This window comes from Palaemon carinicauda, chromosome 30 (assembly GCF_036898095.1).
Source record: "Palaemon carinicauda isolate YSFRI2023 chromosome 30, ASM3689809v2, whole genome shotgun sequence".
Classification (NCBI taxonomy): Eukaryota; Metazoa; Arthropoda; class Malacostraca; order Decapoda; family Palaemonidae; genus Palaemon; species Palaemon carinicauda.
This window is the reverse complement of record NC_090754.1, coordinates 71,532,047-71,546,248: the sequence shown is the minus strand read 5'-3', so window position 1 is coordinate 71,546,248 and position 14,202 is coordinate 71,532,047. Positions and strand designations below refer to the sequence as shown.

Sequence of the window (14,202 nt, the reverse complement as noted above, 5' to 3'; positions counted from 1 at the left end):
TAAGTTCTATCTCTCCTACCGATCGCCATGGCTTAAGAGCTTTAGACTTTGCCTCTGAATCAGGCTGTGAGCAAATTATAAATGAAGCTACCCACAGGCCTGGTAATTGCTTGGACCTCGTATACACTGATTCCCCTGGCGTTATAACTAGTAAGGTTGGTTCTCCAGTCGGGACATCTGATCATACCTTGATTTCATTAGTAGTGAAGACTGAGCAGCCTGTCCCTGATATATCATACTCTTGTAATATTTATATGAAGTTCCAAGCAGACTGGAATGGGATTTTGCATGATCTTTTGTGCTTGAATCGGTCACAATTATATAGTAGAGTAGATCCTGTTGTCCCTTTGAATGAGAATGTAGTCTACATAATTGATAGGCGTATCCCTTCTCGTGTGCTAAGGTACCGAATGAAGGACAAACCGTGGTTCAATGATGATTGTAGACGTGCTTATTTGGAGAAGCAGGAGGCCTATCGTCTTTGGAAGGGTAACAGATCAGATTTGACCTGGAATAACTATACTCAACTTCGAGCTTTTGCTCAGAGAGTTTATGCCTCAACTGAAAAGGGGTACAATTTAACCATAAAAGAAACACTTTCTGGTACAACTCAGGAACATAAATGGTGGTCTACCCTTAAATCTGCACTCTTTGGTGTAGATGCAACAGTTCCTCCTTTACTTAAACCAGATGGCTCAGTCACTCACTGTCCAAAGGAAAAGGCAACCCTTTTGGCTGATGTTTTTGTCAGTAAACAGAGTAATGAAAAACTTGAACTTTGAACTTTCTCATTCATGTTTTCCTGAGGCTAAACGAACTAGTTTAGCTTTTCGATCTCGTGAAATTAAAGCTCTGTTGATGGACCTTGATGCTTATGGAGGTGTAGACCCAAATGGTATTTTTCCATTGTTTTATTTTATAAAAACATCAGATTTCTTAGCTCCAAAGTTATCTGTTATGTTGCGCAAGTTAGCCACAGGGTAGTGTTCTTAGCCCATTACTTTTCATACTATATACACATGACATGTGGCTTGGCCTAGAAAACAAGTTTGTTGCATATGCAGATGATGCTACCCTCTTTGCATCAATTCCATCCCCTGAATGTAGATCTGGGGTTGGTGAATCCCTTAATAGAGATTTATCTAAAATTAGTGCATGGTGCAAATTATAGGGTATGAAGTTGAACCCTAACAAAACTCAAAGTATGATTGTAAGTAGGTCAAAGACGGTGGCTCCTCAACATCCGGATCTCAGTATTGATGTGTCTTTAAGTTTGTATGGCTCTTTCAAAATTTTTGCTGTGATTCTCGACAGCAAATTTACTTTTGAGAAACACATTAGGTCTGTGTCTTCTTCAATTGCACAAAAAAATTGGCTTATTGAGATAGTCATTTAAGATTTTCGGTGATCAATCTATTCTGAAGAAGTGTTTTAATTCTTTCATTCTACCTTGTTTTGAGTATTGTTCTCCTGTCTGGTGTTCAGCTGCTGATTCTCATCTTGATTTGTTGGACAGAAACTTATTCCTGATCTAGATATTAATCTTTGGCACAGTTGTTCAATTAGTTCATTATGCATGTTGCATAAGATTTTACATAACTCTGACCATCCTTTACATTCAGATCTCCCTGGACAATTCTATCCTGTTCGTAATACTAGGCAGGCAGTTAATTCTAATAGCCAGGCCTTCTCCATCATGAGTCTCAATACTACACAGTATTCTAGAAGTTTTGTTCCAGCTGTTATCAAGTTGTGGAATGATCTTCCTAATCGGGTAGTTGAATCATTAGAACTTCAAAAGTTCAAAGTTGGAGCAAATGTTTTTATGTTGATCAGGCTGACATAAGTCTTTTATAGTTTATTTGTGACATATCTGTTTTTTTTTTTTTTTTTTTTTTTTTTTTTTTTTTTTTTTTTTTTTTTACGCTGTTGATAGTTTATATGGGACATATCTGTTTTGACGTTACTGATTTAGAATGATTTATTGTTAACTTGTTCTCATCATTTATTTATTTCCTTATTTCCTTATCTCACTGGGCTATTTTTCCCTATTGGAGCCCTTGGGCTTATAGCATCTTGCTTTTCCAACTAGGGTTGCAGCTCGGCTAATAATAATAATAATAATAATAATAATAATAATAATAATAATAATAATAATAATAATAATAATAATAATATAGGCCCAAGGGCTCCAACAGGGAAATAGCTCAGTGAAGAAAGGTAATGAGAAGATAAACTTCAAAAGAAATTTAAGAACAATAACAACATCAAACTAAATCTTTTGTATTTAAGTTATAGAAATAACACGAGGAAGAGAACTGAGATAGAATACGGAGTACCCGATTGAGTGTACCATCACGCAGCCAACTTTCTTGTTTTCCAAGTGCCCCGATAATGCGTAGCGCGGAATACAATGAGTGATAGATTCTCTAAATACTTAAGAATTACAGGACAAACAGATCTTATAGGGCATAGGATTTCCATGTGTGCTAGGACTAAAAAAAACTTTCTTAAAGTAAAGCAAAATACACACACAAACAAACAAATATCAGCTATGCACACAAACATGAGATTGGATAACTCATTAGTTGATAATTCAACTGGTGCCACACCAAATGCAGCAGAGTTGAAGAAAATACCATACCAACTTAAAAAGGGAAAGAAAGTTACTTGAACTTGCAATACAAAGTGAAGACCGAAAATGTATTGTGACCCAAAGTCACCCCAATGTCTGTGGGCTGCTGATAGGACACAGTTATTGTATCTGTTGTTCCTTTTACATTAGTTTTCGCTTAAAATGATGACTTGCAATAGGAAGTACGTAAATTAACTATGTGCTATGCAACGTCACTGCTGATAACGATAGTCACCCAAGGCCGTTCTACCTACACTGTCACTGACTAGTCACTAATGGTTACTTTTACGACACGTAGACTACGTAACTCGCTCTGACTTCGAATGTTCATTTAAATTTCAAACATTTTATTTTTAGGTAATTATTTCTCTCAAAATCGTGTCTCGCGTTTTAATAATTCTCAGTTTGGAATTGCACGGGTGGAATATGATTATGCCATTGACAGGTTTCAAACAGTTTCTGTAAAAAAAAAGAAAAAAAAAGAAAAAAAAAACGTTTCAAACTTTCAATGTTCTAATTTGTCATTTCTAAAACACTTGCTGCATGATCTATGTAGGTAAAAATCGTTCTTTATAGACAAATGTACATAAAAGTTAAATAATATCGGGAAATTAAATTCGTTTATTCATGTAGATAAGGAAGAAGTTTCAAGAGGTTCTTTATACATTAAAATTCAAGCTTTTTGTAAACATCTATGTATAATTATTATAGATATCTTATCTATATAGAATGAAGTGGCTAAGATAACAGTGAACAATCCCTCCATTCAAAGGTACCTTACTACTACCTTCAACGTGACTAACGTAGACTCCGTTTGTGAAGAACTGAGGTTAATATTAATTTTGACATTGTCATACTTCTGTTGAGTTATTATATAATGCTAGAGGGGTTCTAGAAGCAATTAGGTGATATTAGTGCTCGCATAGATAGTTCGTTGAATTTTTATCTTTTAAAAAGGGTGGGACAAGTGAAAAAAACTTTGGTGTCATAGCATATATTTTCCTGCATATTTCAGGCAAATTGTGCATTATTTTTGCTTCTCACCAAATATATGAACCATGTATTTTTTGCCAAGTTCTTTTCTCTTATGTTCTCACCATTGATACTGTACACCCATCGGTTTTGTGTTAAATTGTCACTCGTATGAAGGTTAGGTTATCACTTAGGTTACTTACTTTAAGGGCTGCTTTTCTGGCCCTATAGTTCGAGTGAAATCTATCATCATCTCATCTCCTCCTACGCTTATTTACGCAAAGGACCTCGATTAGATTTTGCCAATTGTCTCTATCTTGAGCTTTTAAATGAATGCTTCTCAATCCATCATCCCTGACTTCACACTTCATTGTCCTCAGCTATGTAGGCCAGGGTCTTCCAACTCTTCTAGTGCCTTGTGGAGCCCAGTTAAACCTTAGGTGACCTAATCTCTCTTGGGAAGTGTGAAGAGCCTGGCCAAACCATCTCCATATACCCCTCATCATGTTCTCATCCACATATGACACTCGAGTAATCCCTCTTGTAGTTTCATTTATAATCCTATCCTACCATTTAACTCCCAATATTCTTCTGAGGACTTTGCCATCATTGGCTACACAAATTTGGTGTTCATTTCCTTACACTATGAATATTTGTGTTCATGTACTAAGCACTGTTTGTATTGTAAGGGCAGTGAGACAAGCGTCACCAAGATCAACTGATACTTTATTCAAATGTGCATGGGAGTATATTACAAGGTGCGGATGGAAAGGTAGGATGGCGCTGGCACCAAATCAGATTGAATTGCCCGCCAAAATATATGTGTTTTCTTACACTTACAAATATACGAATTATGAGTTAACAGAAACACATACTGAAATAATACATATGTCAAAATGTAACTCTGATAGAGCGGAATACATATACATGGGAAACCACGGTGTGACGAAAGGAGAATTCAAATAAATAAACTGTTTGTTGATTTTCTGGACGACGAAGGGAGCGGTGTCCTTACAAGTACTTCCCCCCCCCCCCCCAGACATTGGGTGGCGTAGAGGGCTGATGATCAATCTTCGTATCTTTTCGGGCGTCGGAGGGTTCCTCTTGTTTTTGAACGGAGGGGCGCGCCGGCAGCCGGCGTAAGGATCTCTTCCTCTTGTCGTCGTTTGATGATTTTTCTTTCGTTGGGCGCCTTGTTTTGAGGTGAAACTCTGGATCTGCCAGGTCCGGCGGAGGCGGTGTCGCTTCCTTCGAGAAACGCTGGTTTCACGTAGTCTATTGAGACCCAGTCCTCTTGTCCATGGACGTCGAGAAGGAAGGCTTTCGTTGTCTTCTTAATTACCCGGTAGGAGCCTCGATAAGGTCTAGTCAGTGGTTGTCGATGAGCGTCGACACGGACGAAAACGTACCCGCAGTCATCCAGGTTTTTTGGCTTGAAGTGCTTGGTTCTGTCCTGGTAAGTTTTGAGACATGGCCTGAACTTCCTGGCGATGTCCCTTAGATGATCCAGCTGCGTGTCGTCGGTTGATGAGGGAAAGAATTCGCCAGGAACTGCGAGCGCCTCCCCGTAAACCTTTTCGGCGGGCGAAGGTTCGCCGTCTGCGCGAGGGGCGGTGCGAAGGCCGAGGAGTACCCAAGGAAGTCGTGATTTCCAGTCCCCGTCGGTGCAGCTTGCCATCAGGGACGCCTTGAGGGCGCGGTGAGTTCTTTCGACCATGCTGTTTGCCGCGGGGTTGTATGCCGTGGTGCTGTGGAGCGTCGTCCCCATCAGGTTCACTAAAGCGAGCCATATTTCTGAGAGGAAAGCGGGGCCTCTGTCTGTCGTGATGTCGTCAGGAACGCCAAACCTGCTCACCCAGCTTGACAGGAGGGCTTCGGCGCATGCTCGAGTCGTAGCTTCGGTCATCGGCGATGCCTCCAACCACCTCGTGGAGCGATCGATGATCGTAAGCAGGTAGCGAGCAGATCCAGAAGGGGGCAATGGTCCCACGACGTCTATGTGTATGTGACCGAAACGTCTTTTTGGCTGGGGAAAATCGCCCACCCCCGATTCGGTGTGACGGATGACTTTGCTTGACTGGCAGTTGATGCATGACTTCGCCCATTCCCGGGCGTCCTTTTTTATCCCTGGCCAGATGAACTTTTCAGACAGCAGGCGAGTGGTGGTGCGTCCTGAGGGGTGTGAAAGTCCATGGATGATATCGAATATTTTCCTTCTGCAGGAGGCTGGTATCCAGGGACGTGGGCGGCCCGTGCTGGTGTCGCAAAGAATAGTTACTCCTGCTGGTCCGAGGGGAATCGCACTTTTCTTGAGCGCGGATGGCCCCGTCAGGTGATCCTGTGCTTCTCGGTCGGTGTGTTGTTCGGTTGCGAGATTGGCGTAGTCGATTCCCAGGTGGATTGCGTCAATTTCAATCCTTGAAAGGGCGTCCGCGACTGGGTTTTTCTTTCCTGGGACGTAACGTATGGTGCACCCGAATTCTGCGATTGTTGCGAGATGACGTTGTTGTCGGGATGACCATGCGTCTGTCGACTTCGTGAAAGCGTGTACGAGGGGTTGATGGTCCGTCGCGATTGTGAAGGGAGTGCCCTCCAAGATGTGCCTGAAGTGGCGGACGGCGAGGTAGACGGCGAGGTAGACGGCGAGGAGTTCCCTATCGAAGGTGCTGTATCTTGTTTCAGCGGGTTTCAATTTCTTGCTGAAGAATGCCAGCGGTCGAGGAGAACCATCGACGAGTTGCTCCAGCACAGCCCCACAGGCGACGTTGCTGGCGTCGGTCGTTAGTCGCAGGGACGCGTTGTCGTCGAAATGAGCCAGGGTGGTGGCATTCGCGAGGGCATCCTTCGTCTGGGCGAATGCCTGTTGCTGGGGCAAACCCCACTCGAGTTTTTTCGCTTTTCCTTTCGGGACGTTGTCGAGGGGTGACAGAGTTTGTGCTATGTTGGGGATGAAGCGCCTGTAGTAATTGACCATCCCCAGGAACTCCTGAAGTTGGCGGATGGTCGTAGGTATCGGGAACTTTCTGATGGCGTCGACCTTGGTTGTCATGGGTTTTACCCCGCACGAGGATACGCGGTGACCAAGGAAATCCACTCCTTCCGCACCGAACGTGCACTTGTCGTCGAAACGTACGACCAGGCCGTTCTCCTGTAGGCATTTCAGGACGGTGCGGATGTGCCTCCGGTGTTCTTCCTTAGTTTTCGAGAATATCAGGATGTCGTCGACGTAGCAGACGCAGAAAGGTAGGTCACCCAGAATGCTATCCATTAGTCGTTGGAAGGTCGCCCCGGCGTTGCGTAGACCTAAGGTTGAGTATGCTAAGGTGTAGGATCCAAACGGCGTTACAATGGCAGTTTTCGGGATGTCTTCTGGAAATACGGGGACCTGGAAGTAAGACTTGAGGAGGTCCATCTTGGTAAAATACTTCGCGCCGTGCAACGCGTTCGTTAGGTCCTGCATGTTGGGCAGCGGGTAGTGATCGGGCGTTGTGATGAGGTTGAGACGCCTGTAGTCGCCGCAAGGTCTCCAGGACCCGCCTGGCCTTTTTACCATGTGTAGGGGCGATGCCCAGGGGCTCGATGCTTTCTTACAGATACCCATGCGTTCCATGTCCTCAAAGGCGCGTTTGGCATCCTTCAGTTTCTGGGGCGGGAGGCGGCGGAATTTGGCGTGAGTAGAGGTCCTGTCGTTGTCATGTGGTGGTAGATCCTGTGCTTGGACGGGGAACCTGGCGAGTGTCGGAGCTCGGGCTTAAAAACCTCGAGAAATTCTTGTAGGAGGTCGGCGTAGGGGTACGTCGTTACAGCGGATACGGACATTGTTGCAGGGCCGTGTTCTAGGGCGCGGGACTGGCAGGTTCCCGTGTCGATGAGACGTTTGTTAGCGACATCGACGAGGAGTCCGTGGTGGGCGAGGAAATCCGCACCGAGGAGGGGGCGATTGACGTCAGCGATGGTGAAGGGCCAAGAATACGAACGGCCCGTGATAGATATCTTGAGAGTCCTATTCCCATAGCACCGTATGGGAGATCCGTTGGCGGCGATGAGTGAGGGAGCGTTTTTGTCAGGACCACGGTCTAGGTCGGACTTGGAAGGTGGGAACGTTGACTGCATTGTGCCGGTGTCTACCATGAGTCTACGGTTGGAAATGGTATCGAGGATATAAAAACCATTCTTGTGTTAGTTACCTGCGGCTGCGATGGTGGCAGGTGGATGCTTCTGGCGTCGTCTTCTAGGGAAACTGCATGGCGCTCTACATTTCTTGGCGTCGCTGCCGAACTGTTGGTGGTAGAAGCACCATGCTGGGTTAGTCCTAGGGTTTGGTCGTGTTGGTTGCGGCGGTTTCTTTCTTGATAGAACGTTGATCTCGTCGTTCTCAGGGACCATTGCCGAGTAGTCTATGGAAGAGCAGCTGCTGAAGGAGGAGAACGAAGGCGGTGTTGACGATGATGCCCAAAGGCGAGATGCTTTGGAGGCCTCGTGGAGCTTCTGAGCCTTTGACAAGAGTTCGTTCATCGGGAGCTTGTCGGCGTCTGTCAATCAGGCCCTTACGTCCTGTGGTAGGCGTCGAAGAAAGATCTCGCGAGATAAGCTAATCTCATGTCGTCGGCCGTTGCTGTCCGTTTCGGGGAGCATAAGCAGGCCGGTTAACTCGTCCCACGCCTCGACAGGAGAGGTGTCACCCATGGGCTTGCCGGCGATGTCCAGGACTTTCTGTGCCCTTGCTGAGACGGAGAGGGAGTAGATACTGATGAGTTTCGTTCTCAGGTCGTCGTATGAAACTTGGCCGGCCTGGGCGTCGAGCCATGGGGAAATCTTGTCGAATACCTCTTCAGGTATGGAGGTGAGAACGATGTCAGCCTTGGTGCAAGAGTCGCTGAGTCTAGTGACGCGGAAGAGTACGTCAGCTCTCAGGAACCAGGAAGTGGTGTTGTGTTGAGAAAAGGGCGGCAGTTTGACTTTGGGCGTGGGGGCGAGGCCGTTGGGTGCGATGGGCGTGTTGCTTCCTGCATCGTGGCCAGACGACGAGTCGGCGAAGAGGTGAGAAGTTGATATGTCGGTTAAGCTCATCCTACTGCCTTACATTCACCGAAGTGTGGGAGAACCAAAGGCAGGCTCATGCCTAAGGTAACGGAGTATAGAGAAGGTAGCACGGCCGTAATAAGTCCGTTAATGGCAAAGCCAAAACCGCTGATGCTACTTTCAACTCCGGGGTCACTAGTTGTAAGGGCAGTGAGACAAGCGTCACCAAGATCAACTGATACTTATTCAAATGTGCATGGGAGTATATTACAAAGTGCAGACGGAAAGGTAGGATGGCGCTGACGCCAAATCAGATTGAATTGCCCGCCAAAATATATGTTTTCTTACACTTACAAATATACGAATTATGAGTTACCTGAAACACATAATGAAATAATACATATGTCAAAATGTAGCTCTGATAGAGCGGAATACATATACATGGGAAACCACGGTGTGGCGAAAGGAGAATTCAAATAAATAAACAGTTTGTTGATTTTCTGGACGACGAAGGGAGCGGTGTCCTTACAGTATTGCGTTGTGGATGATGAACGTAAGTATGCTATATGAAAATTTCCTGGAGAGGGCAAATTTATGTAGGTTAATTTACTGACCTGCTGAACCTGGGTATGGCTGTTTCTTTCGTGGACTGAGTGTCTTGCCTCTCTTAAGTATTGTTATGAATGGTGATATCATGAGATAAAAGTTTCTTGCCGGCTTAATAACTTTTGTGCTCTATTTCTTACCATCAAGACATAGATGATTTTTTTTTATACTGTACTGTACTATATTCTTTCCATCCTAGCTTAGAAATAGGAAGATAATAGAAAGACCTTTTGTTCTAACACGGAGTACTTACCTCGAACTACTTTCTTAGGAGTACAGTATCAGTGCGACCCTTGTGTCCCCCGACCCTTTGTGTCTACCACGCGTTTCCCACGTGTTCACGTTTCCCACATGTTCATTCCTTATCCTTTCCTCTGTGTCCCTGTGTCTCTTGGTGTCCTAGTGTAGCGTAATGGAGCATCCTCGCCGTTGCCCTGGGCCTGTGGCCGGTAAATCTTGTGGTGTATTTCTTTCCAAGCCCGAAGTCGATCCCCACTCGTGTGTCCGGAGTGCGAGTCTTGGACCGAGATTCAGTGGGTCCTCTTCGGCACTAAGAAGAAGAAAGCTGCCAAGAAATCGCCCAAGAAGGCCAACGTTTCTTCGTCGTTAGTTTCGCCGGATGCCTCGTCGGAACGGGGATCCCTTCCACCTTCCCCTAGCCAGAGTAGGGGACGAGGTAAGTCCGTTGTGGGGAAGTGGCCCATTGCCCTTCCCCAAGAGTCTGAGATGTCTGTGGGGGATGATTTTAGATCAGTTCAGGCATGTGTGGGGCCTGAGGGAGGGGCGGGAGTGTTTTCAAGAGGCGAAGTCCTGGTGCCTACAGGGCCCGTCTCTACGGAAGATCATATGTGGGGGAAGATGGGTTTTAATCTATATTCTAGTCTGATTCACTTTTCACTCAAGTCATAGCATTCAGGGAATAAGTGGGTTTTTAATTTCTTCTTAAAACTCTGCAGACTTTCACTGTTGTTGAGATTTTCCCAGCTTAGAATAAATCTATTAAAGGATGAAGGTTTGCAAATTTTAAAAGTAATTTGCATTTTTCCTGATTATACAAACCTGAGTCCTTTAACTTAACTTCCCGCCATCATCTCCCATGAAAGTCTCAGACATAATCAAAGTTACTGTTCTGTGTGCTGGTAAGGTGGGTCCGGCATTCCCACCTATTGCCAACACCATGGTACAGTATAAGTTTCAACTGCTGAGTTCCAGCTGCACTTGAATTGGTCAGTCTCCTTTAAAAGGACTTAGGTTTGTATACATACATATACCAAGGCACTTCCCACAGTTTTGGGGGTAGCCGACATCAAACAAATGAAACAAAAAAGGGGACCTCTCCTTTCTACATTCTTCCCAGCCTGACAAGGGACTCAACCGAGTTCGGCTGGTACTGCTAGGGTGCCACAGCCCACCCTCCCCGTTATCCACCACAGATGAAGCTTCATAACGCTGAACCCGCTACTGCTGCTACTTCCGCGATCATCTAAGGCACCGGAGGAAGCAGCAGGGCCTACCGGAACTGCGTCACAATCGCTCGCCATTCATTCCTATTTCTAGCACGCTCTCTTGCCTCTCTCACATCTATCCTCCTATCACCTAGAGCTTTCTTCACTCCATCCATCCACCCAAACCTTGGCCTTCCTCTTGTACTTCTCCCATCAACTCTTGCATTCATCACCTTTTTTTGCAGACAGCCATTTTCCATTCTCTCAATATGGCCAAAACACCTCAACACATGCATATCCACTCTAGCTGCTAACTCATTTCTTACACCTGTTCTCACCCTCACCACTTTGTTCCTAACCCTATCTACTTGAGATACACCAGCCATACTCCTTAGACACTTCATCTCAAACATTAAATTTCTGTCTCTCCGTCACTTTCATTCCCCACAACTCCGATCCATACATGACAGTTGGTACAATCACTTTCTCATACAGAACTCTCTTTACATTCATGCCCAACCCTCTATTTTTTACTACGCCCTTAACTGCCCCCAACACTTTGCATCCTTCATTCACTCACTGACGTACATCTGCTTCCACACCACCATTTACTGCAACAACAGACCCCGAGTACTTAAACTGATCCACCTCCTCAAGTAACTCTTCATTCAACATGACATTCAACCTCATACCACCTTCCCTTCTCGTACATCTCATAACCTTACTCTTACCCACATTAACTCTCAGCTTCCTTCTCTCACACACCCTTCCAAATTCTGTCACTAATCGGCTAAGCTTCTCTTATGCATTTGCAACCAGTACAGTATCATCCGCAAACAACAACTGATTTACCTCCCATTCATGGTCATTCTCGTCTACCAGTTTCAATCCTCGTTCAAGCACTCGAGCATTCACCTCTCTCACCACTCCATCAACATACAAGTTAAACAACCACGGTGACATCACACATCCCTGTCTTAGCCCCACTCTCACCGGAAATCAATCGCCCACTTCATTTCCTATCCTAACACATGCTTTACTTCCTTTGTAGAAACTTTTCACTGCTTGCAACAACCTTCCACCAACTCCATATAACCTCATCACATTCCACATTGCTCATTGCTTCCCTATCAACTCTATCATACGCTTTATCCAGATCCATAAACGCAACATATACCTCCTTACCTTTTGCTAAATATTTCTCGCATATCTGCCTTACTGTAAACATCTGATTCATACAACCCCTACCTCTTCTAAAACCACCCTGTACTTCTAATATTGCATTCTCTGTTTTATCCTTAATCCTATTAATCTGTACTCTACCATACACTTTTCCAGCTACACTCATCAAACTAATACCCCTTGAATTACAACACTCATGCACATCTCCCTTACCCTTATATAGTGGTACAATACATGCACAAACCCAATCTACTGGTACCATTGACAACACAAAACATATTAAACAATCTCACCAACCATTCAAGTACAGTCACACCCCCTTCCTTCAACATCTCAGCTTTCACACCATCCATACCAGATGCTTTTCCTACTTTCGTTTCAGCTAGTGCTCTCCTCACTTCCTCTCTTGTAATCTCTCTCTCATTCTCATCTCCCATCACCGGCACCTCAACACCTGCAACAGCAATTATATGTGCCTCCCTATTATCCTCAACATTCAGTAAACTTTCAAAATATTCCGCCCACCTTTTCCTTGCCTCCTCTCCTTTTAACAACCTTCCATTTCCATCTTCCACTGTCTCTTCAATTCTTGAGCCACCTTTCCTTACTCTCTTCACTTCTTTCCAAAACTTCTTCTTATTCTCATATGAATGACCCAATCCCTGACCCCACCTCAGGTCAGCTGCCCTCTTTGCCTTGCTTACCTTGGGCTTTACTTCCACATTTTTCTCCTTATATCTTTCATACTTCTCTACACTATTACTCTGCAGCCATTCTGCAAAAGCCCTCTTTGTTCCAACACGGAGTACTTACCTCCAACTACTTTCTTAGAAGTATCTGGGGATCTCCTCCCAACTGACCAGAATTTTGTGTAGTTTCCCCTATCTCCATTTTCCCTTGTGGGGTCCCTCTGTGGCGGATGGATACTCACCCTGAGGCGACCCTGGTCAGTGTGCGAGAGCAAGGAGCTAGGTCTCGGTCGTCAGTAAGCTTCTGGTCGCGTCGTAGTTCACATCTCGCCGCTCTCACATCCCCTCTGACCCTTTGTGTTACCACGTGGTTCCTTCGTGTTGTACCCATTCCCCTGTGCCTTTTTATTCACCTCCTTTCCCAGTGTTCTTGTGTTGCTTGGTGTTTTAGTGCTTCCTTATGGAATCCCAACGTCGTTGTCCCGGGCCTAAGGCCGGTAAGTCCTGTGGCGCGTGGCTTTCGAAGACGGAGGTAGACCCGCACTCGTTATGCTCCTCGTGTAGGGTTAGTGTGTGTTCCCTACTTCCACGTGTCCGGAGTGTGCGTCCTGGCCGGAAATCCAGTGGGCCTTGTACGGCACGAAAAAGAAGAAGGTGCCAAAGAGGTCCCCTAAGAAGGTGGGCATCGCGTTGCCGTTAGCGTCACCTGCCGCTCCGTCGGATACGTAGAGTAAGGGACAAGTTAAGTCCGTTGCGGGGAAATGGCCCATTGCTGTTCCCCATGAGTCATGTAATTGGTGTGGGGACAGTTGTTGCTACATAGGCATGTGGGGGGTCTGCTGTGGGGGGGGGGGAAGGCAGTGTGTTTGGGAGGCGAGGTTCTGGTGCTTGCAGGACCCGTCTCGGCTGAAGACCCGGTGTGGGAGAAGACTGGATCGGCTCCTTCCCCTGCATCGTGGCAGGGTATTTCAGGTACTACAGCGCCCGGGGGAGGATTAGACAAAGAGGCAGCCTACAGGTTCTTCGGACCCCGATTCCATCGTCTGGACGGCGCCAAGGACGCCCTTCAGATCGCCAATGCGTCAGGAAGAGGAATTCGCTGGTTGGTTCGCTTCCAGGAAGGCTCTACGGACTCCCCCGGCGCCTTCGTCTACACTCCCGCCAGACTTCATGCAACCCTTCATGCCGGTGGAACAACGCCAGGACCCTGCATCATCGACGGAGGACTCAGAGGACTCAGCAAGCTCCTCTTCCGTCTCTTCCTCCTCTTACTCATCGTCGTCGTACGACTTGTCGTCATCGGAGGACTCCGTCCCCTGGGAGGCGAGAAGGAAGCGGAAGAGGTCTCGAAGGAGGAATCTAGCTCTTGTTCAGGCCCTTCCAGGAAATGGGCGAAGACCTTGAGGAGGAAGAGCAAGAAGAGGTACTCTTCCAGAGACAAGTGGGTTCAAGCGGCTTTCCCCCGTAGTGGGTCGAACAGGGCCTCTGCTGCTCCAGTGTCTGCCTCATTGGCCTCTGGAGCCGCCCCCGCGCCCTTGCCCCGTGTGTCGTTGGCTCGATCCGCCCGTTGGTCGAAGCCGTCTACGCATGTTGACTTTGCCCTGCTATTGCCCGCCAAGTCACCGGCTCCATCCTCCCATCGGAGAGAACT

General features: G+C 46.2%; 1 protein-coding gene across 4 annotated transcripts in view; it reads left to right on the top strand.

Annotated features, from left to right (window-relative positions):
• The first annotated feature begins 2,970 nt into the window (after window positions 1-2,970).
• LOC137623272 (quinone oxidoreductase-like) overlaps window positions 2,971-14,202 on the top strand; it is a 129,950-nt gene continuing 118,718 nt past the window's right edge. For 2 of the 4 annotated variants that reach the window (XM_068354042.1, XM_068354040.1), the window contains exon 1: window positions 3,369-3,464. The gene's annotated coding sequence lies outside the window, so the exon portion shown is untranslated. Of the gene's footprint in view, window positions 2,993-3,368; window positions 3,465-14,202 lie in introns of those variants that run through there. The other 2 variants (XM_068354041.1, XM_068354039.1) reach the window with 2 other exon arrangements.